The following is a 16,662-nucleotide window of genomic DNA, read 5'->3' as shown; positions in this document are numbered from 1 at the left end:
GAAACGAAGGGCACTTTACGGCGCGATGATGTGAATATCATAAGTAACTTTCGTTAGCGCATAGCTCCGGGGACGAGCAACGCTTGAATATAGCTTGCTGAACCATAGGCATGCAAATATAATGTTTATTAGACTGCTATAAAATCGGAGCCAACACTGTAACCACAATTGACGTTAACCCGGCATGACCACTGTATCATAGGAATACATATGCAGTGTTTGTTGCTTTGTTGTAAAAGAAGGTAGCCAGCACCAAAACCACGACATTACGCCCTGCATAGGGTCTTTTTCCAAAGCAGTTTCAAGCAGTCGCGTGGCTCTGTGTTAGAATACCTGACTATTTTACTTTATTTATTTATTTATTTATTTATTTATTTATTTATTTATTTATTTACACGTACTACCGTCTCATTGCGAGATATTGCAGGGGTGGGTACAGAAGTTGCTTGCAATCAGGCATAAAATAAAACAAATTAGCATACAAATGAACGCTAAACTGGGTGATTTAACAAGCACATAAAAAGCAAGTTATACTAATGCGCGTAACACAAACCAACATTGCATCAAATAACACTGGTTAGATGGTAGGCAAAGGCACAAATATACAAAAAGCGCACCACACATTTAGAACTCGAGAGGCACATGAATTTTTTCTGCAAATTGTGCGGCAGGTAACTGGCGAAGTGCGCCGTCAAGACCATTCCAGACTTCGACTGTGGATGAGAAGAATGAGTATTTAAAGCTATTTAAACGAGGACGGAATCAGACAAGATTAAGGGGGTGATAGGTTCGAGTAGCACGAGTAGGACGCTTCACGACGCAGAATGCTATCGGGCAAGATGCTTGGGTTCGATTCCTGCTTGGATCCTTTGTTTTATTCTTTGCATTTGGCGGGCCAACGCCGCCGATGTCGGTTTTTGTTTACGCTCTCGCATTTAAACTACCAATTTCTGTTCTCGCTACTTTGCAGGGAAGATAAAAACTGTCAATCACCTGTGGCGCATACCGCTTACCATGGTCCGTCGTATACGGGCGACACGTGTCTGGAGTGAAAGGGTGCGACGACGTACGCGACAGGATTTTCACGTTATTCATGTCATCACGAGGCAGTCATATTCACGAAACCCTCTTACCCTTCCATGCCAATTTCGGTCTACACCAAGCTAAGGAGGCGATCACGACGATTACGATCGAGAGCAGCCAGACGAAGGCGGCTACATAGATAGATAGATAGATAGATAGATAGATAGATAGATAGATAGATAGATAGATAGATAGATAGATAGATAGATAGATAGATAGATAGATAGATAGATAGATAGATAGATAGATAGATAGATAGATAGATAGATAGATAGATAGATAGATAGATAGATAGATAGATAGATAGATAGAAACGCTCAAACTGCCTTGGTTTCGCAAAAAAAGCTCCGCATTTAAAATGAAATGAGAAACCAATTTCTAGGATTGGATGGGATTTTACCACGTGCTCTGCGTGGCATTCGTGTATCCCACCACAGTGGCACTCTGGTGCTTGTAACTCACTCGCAAAAAAATACTTTATACAGGCGTCATGACGGTTAACGTGGTAACATATGCAATATAGCATAGCAGAAGAGTAAAATAACAACCAGGCGTCACACAATGGGAATTGCGCAACGAGTCGGTCGTTGAATGCTTCCAACCCGTTACAATAGGCTCAGCCAAAATTCTTCATCATCATCAGTCACAACACAAAGTGCATCTAATGCTTTACAAATCTGTAGCGAGTACCATGATTCTCCGAAGAATGATGAAAGATTGCATAGTGGCTGCTTCGCTACTTCAGAAAAATTACGGTGCTTCATGTCGTAGTGGGTACCTTGCATATGTACTTGTATCCCTTAAGAGGACACGTTGCTGGGCTAGTTGGTTCATAATCTTCAAAATTGGACAACGCGAAATTGACCAGGACTACGAAGGAACACAGAAGCACAGGACAGGCATGTGTTCTGTGCTTCTGTGTATCTTCGTGGTCCTGGTCGATTTCGCGCTATCCAATTTCGAAGTACTTGTATTACTTGCCCCAAGAGAGTCTACAACGGGCTCTAGAACGTCCGCTATTCCTGCTATTGCTGTGACTGTGCTGCTTGTTCGGCGCAGACCTGGCGATTTTTTTATCAGAACAGCGGTCTCGCACATCAGAGAGTACACTGAATGACGTGCTGCTTCTGGGATCGTGGTCACTACATTGACACAAAGCCCAGAGCCTGCTGGAGAAATCGTAATTTATTTTTGAGAAAATAAATACTATGACTTTTAAGGGTATACTGGTTTGTGCTAGTTGGTAGGAATTCGTGGTGCAGTTACTTCCGCTCCTCTGAAGAACGTGAGTAGAACGTGTTTTACCCCTGTCCCCACCGTCTTAACAGGAGGGAAGTAACTACGTCACAAATCAATTTTTTGTTATATTTAAATCAACTTCAATTTTCTGCATACAAAAAAGCCGCTACGAACCATTACGGAACGAAACTGTTTGCGGTGGAACGAAACTGAAACCGAAACGAAAAACATTTCGTTCCGACACCCTGGTTCCTTATGAGTAATCCTTCATTCATTTACTCGTTATCTTTAATATTGTAGGCGCTTTTAGCTGACCGATTCTGCGGTCCGTTCCCCGTTCCGCTCAAACGCTCAACGTTACTGGAGCGCAACGCGCGTTTTTGGTTTTAGCCAAGCGTCTTTCGGTCAAGGCCAGTGCGACGCCACCTGTGCATGAAAGTCACAAGTACGTTGAAAATGGAAATAAAAATTGTACTTGTCTTGCAGCAAGAAAGGAAATTCTGCTTTAAAATAGAGTGAATTGATTTATTTTCGATTTACGGTGGTGCTTGGCGCATCAGCCTTTTTATTTTTTTGTCACCTTGGCTTAGCGCTGGACTGCAATCTAAGTTACGATTATCCAATCTTATGTGCATGGTGTCTTCATGCTGTTAGGTATACATTGTGCCCGCCCAAGTTCCGCTGTGCTCTCCTGTACCCTTTGTGTATAGCGAGTACTCGTAGACTGAAGGCTGCATTGCCCATACCGGATACAATCCACCCAGCCTAAAGGGTAGCTTTGTTCACAGTAGAGGCACTATGGATAATACTTCATGCAACTACAGTTCTTATTTAACGACAGCATCTTGTGTGACTTATTGCGGTAATTACACTGAGCAGTACGATTGTAAACTCTTGAACCCATTTTGTTAACTGCTGAGATACAGCAGGCCCGTCGTTCCATGCCTGAACTGCACATGCATCCAGGTAGAAGGGTATTCCATTTCGTTAAAAACTGAGCAGCTGCTTATGTTACAGGAATAAATATTTACACTCGAAGGTATTGGATTATTAATGCTGGAAAAGGCTCATTTTCCGCTCCAAAGCGGTGTTTTATCTGCTCCAGAAGTTGGACTTAATTAGCTTCGATCAATGACATCACTGAAAGTGGGAGTGAACCCGGAGATGCAAAGGTGTTGTTTTCTTTATTGTGAACAAGGGTACAGATACGGTAACGGTGCGGCACAAATGCCTGGACATCATCTGGCTCTTGCACAGTGGTTTAATCTTCTCTGTTGTCCACCGGCACTGCAGTGTCACCACTCCCTTGGACTGGTGGCTCAGGTTCCTCATCTCCGGTCAATCCCAAGAGGAGCGATGCCGGTGACTGGTTTTCTGCAGCAAAACAGAGGGCAATGCAGTGAAATTTTCAAACATTCTAACCAGGGCCGGGCAGTATCGCGATACAAGAGTATCGCGATAGTATTTCAGAAATACTTTTGAGTATCTGTATTTCTGTATCGAGATACATTTGAAAAATGTATTTGTATCTCAGTAGTGAAATACATTTACGATGTATCGTTTTTATCACGATACTATGCAGGACACGGGTATCTCGTTACATTTTTTTGTCGGAAATGAGTTGAGGCGTGTTTCCAATGGGAAAATGACTGTTTCTTTTTTGCCAAGACAAGCAAAGGCGCACCGCCGGTCGCCGACAAATAGGGCGGTGATGGTTTCCCCTCAAGCACAGAATGGCCCATGTGGTAAAGCGCGCGACGCCGCAGACGGCAGAATCGTGGAGGCAGTGTTGTCGGCGTCTGCCGACGAAAGTTGCTGTCTCTCAAGGCCATGCAGTGCAGCACGCCTAATTTTTTTCGGGTGGCAAGCCATTATTTCGCGAGCCCCCGCGCGGATACCACCTTGGAACAGAGGCTTTGCAATGCTTCGCGTGCGTTCCGTTCTCAAAACGGCGGCACTTCCAAAAGCAGTTCTCGTAGTCGCGGCGGAAGTGACTAGAAGATGGCTATCTCTGTCGCGCTTTCAGCCACCTCTGCAACGTGTCCAAATGCGTTTCTAATTGATTGCAAGCGTGAAACGGTCCTTTGTGGTACCAGACTCCCCCAGCGCCGGAGCCGACTTCGCCGGTTGCGGCTTGCTGAAATGGGTGCTGGTAGCGTCGAAGGTGTTGACAGTTCTATTGATGAGTGACCCTTTCGGCCCAGGCGACGAGTGCTTGCTGTAGTTTCTGAAAGGGCGCTCTCTCTAAGCAGCTGTGCCTGTTTCCACGCCTGTTTAGGGAGCTGGCAGGAGCGACTTGGGTGGGCTTACACCCTCGCACCCCCAAAGAACGTGATTTTAGGAAGTCAATGTTTTAATTGTGCAGTTTTGACATATTGGGCTCCATTGCGCGTATGTAATTATGACCGGCCTATACGGGCAGCGGAATCCTCAGCCGTCTGACCCGGCGCCGACCGGGTCAGACGGCTGAGTGTTCCGAAGATGGGGACCGACTTCGGCTTCTCAACGGTCAGAACAACCCACGTGGTGGCGGAAGTGTTTCGGTATCTAGATGACACTAGAAGAGATATCGCCACGCTGCAGGGCAATCGGCTATGAAGGCGGTATTTATTCACTATAACACGAATTTGTGCCGCCTTCAGTGGTAGACAGACTTTTTTTCTTTCGCAAGTCTTGTGCTGGGGCTGAACCGACGCTGTTAGAAGACAGCCTACTCGAGAAGCCTACACAGCAACCTTCTAAGCAAAGTAGATCGTATAATATGTGCAAAATAAATATATGCTTTTTCTCAATTTATTGGTGTTCATGTGATTCGAGTGATTTGCTTAAACTGAGCTATTCCTAGCATAGCTCATTTTGTTGTCACCTAGTATATCGATTTCGGTGTCCAATGCTTCTTACTGTTGCTGTGAAATAGTGTATTTTTATTGCAATTGATACTTGTGATTATGTCATATATTACTAATTGTGTACTTTATACCCCCCCCCCCGCTGCAATGTCTTAATGGCGCTGAGGGTACTGTAACAAAAAGTTCCAATGCGCTGCATCTTTAATTACATTATGCTACACTAATAAATGTCTTTGCGTAGTATGAGTACCTTTAAAATAAAAAAAGTATTCCACTATCTGTATCGCTGTAACTGTATTCCGGAATACTTTTTTCGTCTTATTGCAAAAGTATCTCCGAAATATCCCGTTACGTTAAAGGCAAATGTATCTCAGTATCTGCATTTTAGGCTTCCAGTTCGTGTATTTCGATATCTGTATTCCGGAATACTTTTCTGAGTATCTCTGCCCAGCCCTGATTCTAACCCAGCGGAACATTATTGCAAATAAGCGATGAAATCTCGCAATAAGGAAATCACATCCGGTACAATATACTTCTCGTGCTGTGTGAAGCTGGTGTGAAAATTTAGGTTGCGCATAACGCATTAAGCTTATATTGTGTTTGACAAACATTGAGATAAGCAAGTGAGAATGAACAATGTCTACGCACTTGCTCGTCCCCCTTTCTCACGGCACTTCAAAAACCATAAAATTAGATTGAGTGCTTTCGACTCTCTGAGCACTGCTACGAACAGGCACCACGAATTGGGAAGCAAAACGTAATGCTCACATAACCCACAGCCATGAGAATGCAGCCAGCACTACACTGATAAACATTTATGAGAACAACACAACGTTAGCAGTTTTTCGCAAGAATAGAACATCAACACGACATCACACATCGAAAAATTTTCTGGCGTCAATATGTTGTCCTATTACATCACGTCACATTACGAATTCATCAAATAACATCGTTCATTTGCATTGCCTCTGTGATCGGTGCACCAATCACGAAGGCAATGCAACGCAATAACAGAGTCCTATCACCAAGTGCAGCAGAGAAACGCCGGCGTTATAGTTGGTGAAAATTCTTCCGTTCCAGACCTAGCAGTGCAAAGTATGAGTTAGCTCAGATGAGCTCACGCAGTATGGACGCTTACCCCCGTATTCAGAAGCGCTTGAACTTAGACACCGCTTTCAAGCAGCGCAAACGCGTTTCAAACGCGGTGCCCTGGGACAGCGTTCAGCGCGTTGCCCTGTGGCAAGTCAAACTAAAGAGCGTTTCTGAATAGGCGGGAGAGAGGCTGCTGTTAAAAGCTAAATTGTTACTATTGTACATGAAATCGCTTACTTGCGAAGGTATGCGGAGTCCTGCTGACGGAAGTACCAAAGAAGCAACTCGAAACGCTCCTTCATGGCCCCAAGTGTCAGCTCTCGATATATCGCTGCAACGACGCTTCGTAGAACGTCATCCCACATGCGCGGATATTCAAAGGGAGTGGCCGCAACGACTTCTCGGAGAAGCCACAGATCCTCGGGTATCCTGAAGTGCCGTCATGTTTTGCGTGTTGGCCGAATAACCGCTGTTTTCCGAGCAGCGCGGACTCGCGGTACAAGAGGCTGCCATTTTGGTTTCTTCTTCTCGTGTCACGTGATCCCTCGCTCGACGGTCCGGTCACACGCTCAGCGCCTGACCGTCTGGCGCATGCGCAGTGACGCCACCACCGACTGGCTGAGGGGAGCGGGAGGCGAAATACGGTCAGCTAAAAGCGCCTTGTGATAAAGATGTGATGACTTGGCGACACCTCGCAATCGGCTGCCCTGTTCACCGTCTGACTTTCTGAACCTGCTCCACACGTGCCCGCTGGAACGCATGCAACGGACGTCGACCTGAGTGCGTGGTGGTGGCACACCACACCTTCTTTTTCAGATGATGGCACAGTCACCGGAGGCCGCTACCGGCAATGAGCCCCTGAATAGGGCCGTAGTGAAGGGGTGGACAAATTGTGTCAACGTGTGGTCGTGTACGCCCCGTGCAGCCCGTCGGGGACAAGGATAACCAGGAAATGTGCGTGTGCTGGCGAGTAGAACCCCATGCGCTCTTCGTCCACTTTTCGTGGAAGGGAGGGGGCCGTATGAGAGTACTGGCAGTGAGTTAGCCGGCGGAAAAAAGAGGGTGATAGGCACATGCATATTCGCAGCACGCACTCGCCAGCCGAGGACCGGCACTCGCGGCTGAGCCTTGCAATAGTAAACACGTGTTGTTCGGCGTATCCAAGTCGTCACTCCGCGTTGCTGGGTGGTGGCTGGCCCAGGCCCTTATAGTATATATATATATATATATATATATATATATATATATATATATATATATATATATATATATATATATAGACACATACCATCATTTATGAACCATGCGCTCTGTCACACACACGTTTGGGTGTGAAGAAGAAGCGAACGTTTTTGCTGCTGTTTCTGGGGCAGACATCGACACCTGGTTGTCTCTCCTGTTTCGCCCGCGACATTACTGGTGGAGGCGCTGAATACATGTACCTTGGCTCCCAAGGGTCAGCCATACCTACCTCTTCGCACCTTGGAGACAGCTACATCTCCCAAAGCAAGATGCAGCCGCCGCCTACGAGGATTATCTACCGAATTCGGTCTCTTGTCATCGAGGCTCGAAAAGATGACAACTCCGACGACAAGCCAGGCGAGTGAAACCAACGATGCCCATTGTTCTCCCCTCTGGTGCATGTTTTTCATGTGCCACAGATACGAAAACCGTTCCATGGAGACATTTCGGAAGATGTTGAACTGGCTCCACCACTTTACGCGGGTTTCCAGCATCAACGAATGGACCAATGTTCGCAAGCTGCGGAGAATTTAATTCGCATTGAGTGGCGCTGGTTATAAAACACAAGGGCGTTATTGAGAAAGCCAGAAGTACGGCGTGTCGTACTTCAAGAGAACACTCAAGGACTGGGGCCGCCAAGAAAGTCTTCTTTCGTACTTTTTCTTGCTGAGCCTCTCGAGCGGACGAGTTGTCTTTCTTGTCGTCGCCAGCGCATAACAAGAGACAAGTATGAACGCGGCATTACCCTCCCTCCAGTGCAACCATCGTCTCGATGCTCACGAAGTAGCAGGCGATTTTACCGATGGTCGTCAAGTTCTTGCAAGGAAAAAATGGATGCGCACGACCTATAGACAAGGACGCAGAGTACACGGAGGAGCGCAAACGTTTAACTAACAAAAGTTAGTTGAAAGTACGCGCTCGTCCGTGTCTTCTGTGTCCTTGTCTATAGTTGGCGCGCATCCCTTTTTTCCTTGCAAGTATGAATTAACTCGCCCAGCAGCAAGTTTTACTGATCGTCAAGCTCTTCCTGGCTATTTAATCTGACGTGGTCAGGCTGCCTCGCTTCCTCGGCACGATCAGTCAAATGTGCGGCGTCCGTCTCTGAATTATCGCAGTCATGAGGCAGCATAGCGTCAAGCATCGTAGTTTCTTCTCTTCCATGAATTAGTGCAAATGGTGTCGGTACAATGGTTGGCGGGGACAGAACTGTGTCCCTCTAATTTCGAAAAAAGAAACTTGTTTCAATGAAAAACGAAGCTGTCAAGGCGATAGAAACATATCGTAATTTTATGAACTGTGGCTTGCAGCTAACTTTTTTATGCAACCTCCTGTAACATAAAAAACGCTGGTGTATTGGAATGCAGCCGCTCAAGGGAGAGAAGCGGTTTTCGCGCAGTTTATTGTATCAGTGGTCACAGGAAGAAGCGGTGAGATCACAGCTCGTAGAAGACTATACGAGCCGTTTGCTGATGTAACCCGAGATAGCGCGCACGCTAGCGCTCCCGACCGCGCCCTTACGAATGTTCACAGTTGTTACTGGAGCCATGCAGCCCCGCTCCCCCGGCGTCCCTTCATGCTCCTTCGCCCAGCGAAAGACGGGCGGGACGTTTCCTTTCTGGTTGAGGAGCAATCGACGGCAGGCCTCGCACGTGGGCTGATGTTATGGAATGCGCCCTCTGTGCGACGGAGATGACCTGCTTCAGCCGTATTCCTAAGCCGTATCTCTGCTTCAGCCGTATTCCTCGCCAGCACTCGCTAGCATTTACTCGCGGGTAGAACATACGATGCGCGGAGCTACGCTATTGATTTGGACTTTATACGGAACACGACGGCGACGGTGTAAACCTGTGGAGAATATCCATATAATCACTATCGCAATAAAAATATAGAAAAACTGTAGATTCGGGCTCGCCTTTCTGCTGGCGAGCTGCGTGGTCTCCACTGTGAAGAATCAAATAACCCGGCGCCTTTTCCATTGGCTTCGTTTTTGCCTTCAGTACCCTTCTCACAGGCGAAATCTTCTTGCCTGTTTATAAAGCACGCGTACAATGCCAGCACTAAGCGCTGATGCTATCAGGATTTCGCACGTGTCTGCGACACCCTGTTTCTCCGCTTGCGCTGTCGGGAACGCAACAACAAAGCACAACACATGGGTTTCACAAACCAACACACCTAAAGGAAATAAGTGATTTTCTAGACATTATTAAACGCAACACATAATCCACATGCGAAAACACGGAAAGTAACAGGCTATGAAGGAAAGAAACGACTCACTGAACGCGATACAAACACACAAATCCAGCGGAATGTTTACGAGTTGTCAGAACACAGCGGCGCTCATCTGCGGGTGGCTCGTCAAAAGTCAAAACAATCAGGCCCTTCGAAGCACAGGGCAGCTGCTTTCTCACTGTGACATCGCCGTAGAATGTCATCCTGTCTCGGTATACGACTCCGTTTTTCCCGATGACTCCCAAGTGAATACTGAAGCGCGCGCCGCCGACGATGCCGGGAGCCAGAACGAGGGGAAGTAACCGCGACTGACTGACTGTGATGGAATTCTTGAGAATGAGCGAGAGACAAGAGTACGTTGCGTCGAAGACAGTAACGTTCCCCCAAAAAATGGCGAGGCTGTTTTCTGTTTTTTTTTTCGATTTATGGAGAAACTCACGAACATAACATACACAACATCGAACACTAATAATAAGACGACACTTTAAAACCTATGAAACCAAAGAAGACACATGAACAAGTTTAGTCCTAACATGAATGAAACAGTCTCACCGGTGAGTTCTGTGCGCCGACGCGGGACACGTCGACGTGGAAGATATGTCAGCACGGGACTGCCGTTGTCGCTGGATTTCGGTGAAGAGCAGGGCACCGCTCACGTGGATGCCTCGACGGAGATGGCGTAGAACAAAGACCGTGGGCGCCGAAGTCATGCAGTCTTCTACTCAAACGTGTGGGCAGGGGACCACAACCAAACACTCGGGCCTACACCCGACGGTGTTACTGGTGGCTGCGGTAACTCCCGGCTGCCTCCATGGACTCGCCGTCGAACTTGAGGCCAAGCGAAGTAGGCCACTCCGACCCTTGAGTTCTGCCAGGCACTCGGGACCACACCCGACCGTGACGCTGACGTCCAGCTCCCACGCTCCTTCCGCTCGATCGAACATTGCCGTCGCAGCTGCCTCGCACACCACGCGCACGCTTCTGGCGCCCACCTTCAGCTACGCCATTCGGCCTGCCAATTCTTTTCCGCTCGTGGCCTCGTGGCACAACCCATCGTCATCTTCGTCTTCGTGCAAGCCTTGCCGCTGCGCTTCTTCCCGTGTCGCTCTGTCCATGTCGGCTCCGTCACACCACACAATATTCACGCACTTTTCCCATCACACAGACAAAGCACAACCGCCATCCAGAAGGGATTGAAACGCGTACGCATCGTCCAAGGTCCCATCGTCTCCCGCCATCTCGCTCGCCGTCGTTTTCAAAGGCATTAAAAGCACGGAATCGCCGTTGGACGTTGCGTAGTAAAGAAGCTGTAGTAATAGCATGACATTCTTCCTCGGCAACATGTCTCTGTGGTTTTCTACCCCATTTCCTATCGGTGAGTACTCGACGTTCACACTTCTCAGCAGAGGATTTGAGTCCCATGTCTTCTAAAATGGCGTCTACATCATAAATGCTCTCATGAAGTGTGCTTTCCACCTCTTCAATATTCCTTGTGCACTCCATATAGTAATATAGCCTACATAAATGACATATTGCCACGTGCTTGCTATGAGACAGACGAAGAGGACAGCGAAAAGGCTCATACGCGTTTTACAAGAGCCAGAAAGAAGAAAGAAGAGGAGCTCGCTTGCGCACGGTATTAAAAAGACCGACCTGCTATTCTCTCGATCTTGGCGTTACGACGTCTCTCTTGACGTCGCGACACTGGTGGAGGTGCTGGAGCCTGCAACCTGATGCAGGAAAGCCTTATTCGCACACGTACCCCCAGTCCGGAGACTCAGCCTCTCGTCACGACTCCAGTCCACCGATTCAGCCGGCGCCTCCTAGGCCTACGTCTGCGACAAATGATCCGGGAAATACTGCGTGAAGAACTTCGGGCCCTTGGCGTTCCTTCTACCGAGCCGCCAGTTGCGTCTGTCGCTGAAATCGTGCGCCAGGAGTTGCGGCAAGCCTTTGCATCGCCCGCGCCATGTCCTGAGCAGCGTTCGCTCAGCTATGCTGAAGTGGTCCGTCGTCCTCCACCTTCACCTGAGCCAGCGCCCTTCCAGCCACCGCCCGCTCTCGTGCCTTGGTGGCAACGGGATTCTGCGAGACGACCACCAGTTCGCAGAACCGACTTGTGGCGCACGGCTGACCGTCGACCCCTTTGCTTCCACTGCGGGGAACCAGGCCACATTTCCCGCTACTGCCGTCATCGAGATGCTGGGTTTGGCAACTTTTCACGTCCAGCTTCCTTTCGCTTTGAAGACCGTCGCGCCCACGATGGTGACCGCTTGTCGACCAGCCAAGTACCTTCACCAAGTCGTCGTTGGCAATCTCCGTCACCTGTGCGTCACACTTCCCCGAACCGCCAGAGCTACGCTGACGTTACCAGAGGCCGATCCCCGAGCCCGCGCCGGGGAAACTAACTGCTGCGACCTCCGGGGGCAAGGTTGCCAATCGTCGAGACGCCGAAAAGTCCCCCCTACCGCCGCAAGAATACGATATGACTACGACGACGAATACTAATGCCGACGACGTCATACGGGCCGATCTCAGTGTTCTCATAGACGGACACCACGTGACAGCACTGGTTGACACAGGCGCTGACTTCTCGATTATGCGGCAAGAGCTCGCCGACCACCTTCGGAAGGTCAAGACGCAGTGGACAGGGCCGCACATAAGAAGTGCTGGTGGTCAGCTAATGACTCCAACGGGTAAATGCACCGCTCGGCTTGTAATCGGCGATTCCAGCTTCGTCGCCACTTTTGTCCTTCTACAAGAATGTTGTAAAGAGCTCATTTTGGGTATGGATTTTCTGCGAGAGTACGACGCTGTCATCAACATTCCGGACCGTATGGTGACGTTTTCCGCACATCCATATGTCGACACCACCACGACCACCACTGACGACCGACACGAGCGTTTGCGAGTAGCCGACGATGTGACGCTCCCGCCGAGATCCTGCTGCCTTGTGTCTGTATCATGTGAGCGGCCGTGTAATAAAGATGTGATAGCGGAGCAAATAGCTACGCAATTGCTTACGCAAGGTGTTTCCGTCGCGAGAGGCATTCTCGCACAAGCTGGTGGGCAGGCAGAAGCACTCCTCACCAACTTCAGCAACGAGCGCCGTCACAACCAGAAGGGTACCGCGATTGCCTACTACGACGACATCGACGAAACGAGGGATTGTTTCGCTTTGCAACCTCATGACGCGACCACGCCTCCCTCGACTCCTTTGTCTGTCGACGTCAGTTCTACTCTGTCACCCTCTGATAGGCAGCGCCAACTGGAACTGATACACCAGTTCGAAGATTGTTTTTCGTGCACATCAAAGGTCAGGCAAACACCATTGACCAAGTACCGAATCGTTGTTGAAGATAACACGAGACCGATCCGACAAAATCCCTACCGTGTGGCTCCGAAAGAACGCGAGGAGATTCAAAAGCAAGTACAGAAGATGCTTCAGGATGACGTCATACAGCCTTCAAAAAGTCCTTGGGCATCTCCCGTGGTATTGGTTAAAAAGAAAGACGGCAGCTTGCGCTTCTGTATAGATTACCGCAAGTTAAACCAAGTCACGAAGAAAGACGTCTACCCGCTGCCACGCGTAGACGATTCTCTGGATAGACTGCGGCATGCAAGCTATTTCTCATCAATGGACCTACGAAGCGGCTATTGGCAGATAGAGGTCGATGAGCGCGATCGTGAGAAAACTGCTTTCGTGACGCCCGACGGTCTGTATGGATTTAAAGTCCTTCCATTCGAGTTATGTTCAGCGCCAGCCACTATTCAGCGTTTGATGGACACCGTGCTATCAGGCCTGAAATGGCAAACATGCTTGGTATATCTCGACGACGTTATTGTCTTGTCAGCTACATTTGAAGAACATCTAAACCGGTTATTCACAGTTCTCCAAGCTATACGTTCGGCTGGCCTGACGTTAAAACCAGAAAAATGGCATTTTAGCTTCAGTGAGCTTTCCTTCCTCGGCCACGTCGTAAGTCACGAGGGTATTCGACCTGACCCAGCCAAAATAGACGCTGTTGCAAACTTTCCTGCACCACACAACAAAAAAGCAGTGAGGCGCTTCTTAGGACTATGTGCCTATTACCGACGATTCATCGCGGACTTTTCGTCTATTGCGGCACCTTTGACCCGACTCACACGAGAGGATATTCCCTTTCTTTGGGGCGAAAGGAACAAATGGCATTTACCGACTTACGTCAACGCCTCCAAACACCTCCAGTTCTTGCGCACTTTGACCAGGAAGCGCCAACAGCCCTTCACACCGACGCCAGCAATGTAGGCCTGGGCGCCGTACTGGTACAGTGGCAAGACGGCACTGAAAAAGTGATAGCCTATGCCAGCCGAGCTCTCTCTCGCACCGAGGAGCACTACTCGACTACCGAGAAGGAATGTCTCACTGTGGTGTGGGCAGTAATCAAATTTCGTCCATATTTGTACGGGCGCTCATTCAAGGTCGTCGGCGATCACCATTCGCTCTGCTGGCTCACTAACCTGAAAGACCCATCTGGCCGTTTGGCACGCTGGAGCCTTCGGCTTCAAGAATTTGATATGAGCATAACTTATAAATCCGGAAAGAGGCATACTGACGCCGACTGCCTCTCGCGGTCGCCCGTCGAGCCTGCCGCCATTGATGACGAATCCGTGGACGCCGCATTCTTGGGAGTCGTCAACACGGCCACTATTTCACAAGAGCATCGCGGCGACCCAGAGCTGCTTCCGCTCATCGATTTCTTGGAAGGACGACGTAAAGACGTGCCGCGAATTTTTGCCAGAGGACTGCCATCTTTTTGTTTACGGAACGACGTTCTCTACAAGAACTTTTCTCCAAGCGGCAGCGCGTACTTGCTCGTCGTGTCTTCACCACTGCGAAAAGAAATTTTAGAAGCCTGCCATGACGAGGCCACTTCCGGTCACCTAGGCTACACCCGAACGTTGTCCCGACTGCGACGAAAGTACTACTGGCCAAAACTACATGCTGCTGTAAAACATCACGTTAAGACTTGTGCTGACTGCCAAAGACGCAAAGCGCCCCCCGGTAAGCCAGCGGGCCTATTACATTCTGTAGAAGTACCAGCACGGCCATTCGCCCAAATTGGAATGAATTTCCTGGACCCATTCCCAACTTCTACTGCAGGGAACCGATGGATCATTGTCGCTACTGATTACCTCTCTCGCTACGCGGAGACTAAAGCTATGCAGAGGGGCACAGCAGCAGAAGCGGCTCACTTCTTCATCGAAAACGTCGTTCTTCGGCACGGCGCCCCAACAGTGGTCATCACCGACAGAGGAACTGCCTTCACGGCGGAACTTTTGGAGTCGGTTCTCAGGCTCAGTGGTACAGCTCACCGGAGAACGACTGCGTACCATCCCCAAAGAAACGGACTAACGGAGCGCCTTAATAAGACCCTCGCAGACATGCTCTCTATGTACATCGACACGGAACATAAAACCTGGGACGAAATCTTGCCTTACGTGACCTTCGCCTATAATACCGCTCGACAGGAAACCACTGGAATGACACCGTTCAGTTTAATCCATGGTCGCGAGGTCAAGACAACGTTGGACGCTATGCTGCCGCACGAGGGTGACGACATTGATACCGACGCCGAAGAATTTACTCAGCGCGCCGAGGAAGCCAGACAGCTTGCCCGCGTACGCATCTGTCATCAGCAACATAAAGATGCGAAACGGTACGACCTGCGACACAAATTCGTTACCTACACACCCGGCGACAAGGTATGGGTCTGGATCCCAATACGTCGACGCGGACTTTCTGAAAAACTGCTGAGACGATACTTTGGTCCCTACAGAGTCATCCGACGCTTGAACGACGTGAACTACGAGGTCGTTCCCGACAGTGATTGTGGTTCCAGTCGCCGGAAGCATTCACCCGAAGTCGTGCATGTCGTGCGGATGAAACCGTACCTGTCCAGCTAACTCTGGTTGGGTTCCAGTGCATATGTGCGCGCTTTTCTAAGTAGAGCGCCTGGGCTGCGCATCGGGACGATGCCTCTTTCGGAGGGAGGCAAATGCCACGTGCTTGCTATGAGAAAGACGAAGAGGACAGCGAAAGGCTCATACGCGTTTTACAGGAGCCAGAAAGAAAAAAGAAGAGGAGCTCGCTTGCGCGCGGTATTAAAAAGACCGACCTGCTGTTCTCTCGATCTTGGCGTTACGACGTCTCTCTTGACGTCGCGACAATATTGAATGATATCTATCCGTTTCATTCCCTTTGACACGTTTCACATGGCCAGGTTCAAAAGCATAGATGACAAGACCGATCATTGTGGCGTCCCTCTGTCACCGATATCAATCTTCCTCGATTTATTATCCACGAATGTAAGCTGTGCTGAGCGATTGCCAAGAATGGCTTCGACCCCTTATTAGAACTTTCTGTCTAATCCAAGTTCCAAAATGACCTCAAGTATTGCTATATGCTTAATCCTGTAAATAGCTTTTCCTACATCCAACCCCAAGAGAGCTCTAGTGTACTTTGGGTTGGCTAAGACCATTTGATGTTTGATTAGCAAAATGACATCTTGTGTCGACAATTGCCGTCTGCAACCAATCACATTACGTGGTAGGATGTCATTGTCCTCCACATATTTCGTTGGCCCGTTCAGTAAGATATGCTCCATTGCCTTCCCTAGACATGATATGAACAAAATTGGCTCTAGGGTATACAAGCTTAGTTTGCCCGGATTTAGTATTAGACAACATTGGCCGTCTTCCATTCTTCAGAATATACCCCATCCTTCCATAATTCATTCATGTATATGATCACATATTTTATCGAGTTGTCTAAATTCTTAAGCAGTTTCTTAGAGATGCCATCCGGGCGAACTGCTGACATACTAATAAAATCACACAGTTCCATGCGCACCTCATTTTCTGTGAATTCCTAATTCATAAAGTTGCA

The sequence above is a fragment of the Rhipicephalus sanguineus genome, chromosome 2 (assembly GCF_013339695.2).
Source record: "Rhipicephalus sanguineus isolate Rsan-2018 chromosome 2, BIME_Rsan_1.4, whole genome shotgun sequence".
Taxonomy (NCBI): Eukaryota; Metazoa; Arthropoda; class Arachnida; order Ixodida; family Ixodidae; genus Rhipicephalus; species Rhipicephalus sanguineus.
Note: the sequence above shows the minus strand (reverse complement) of the source record.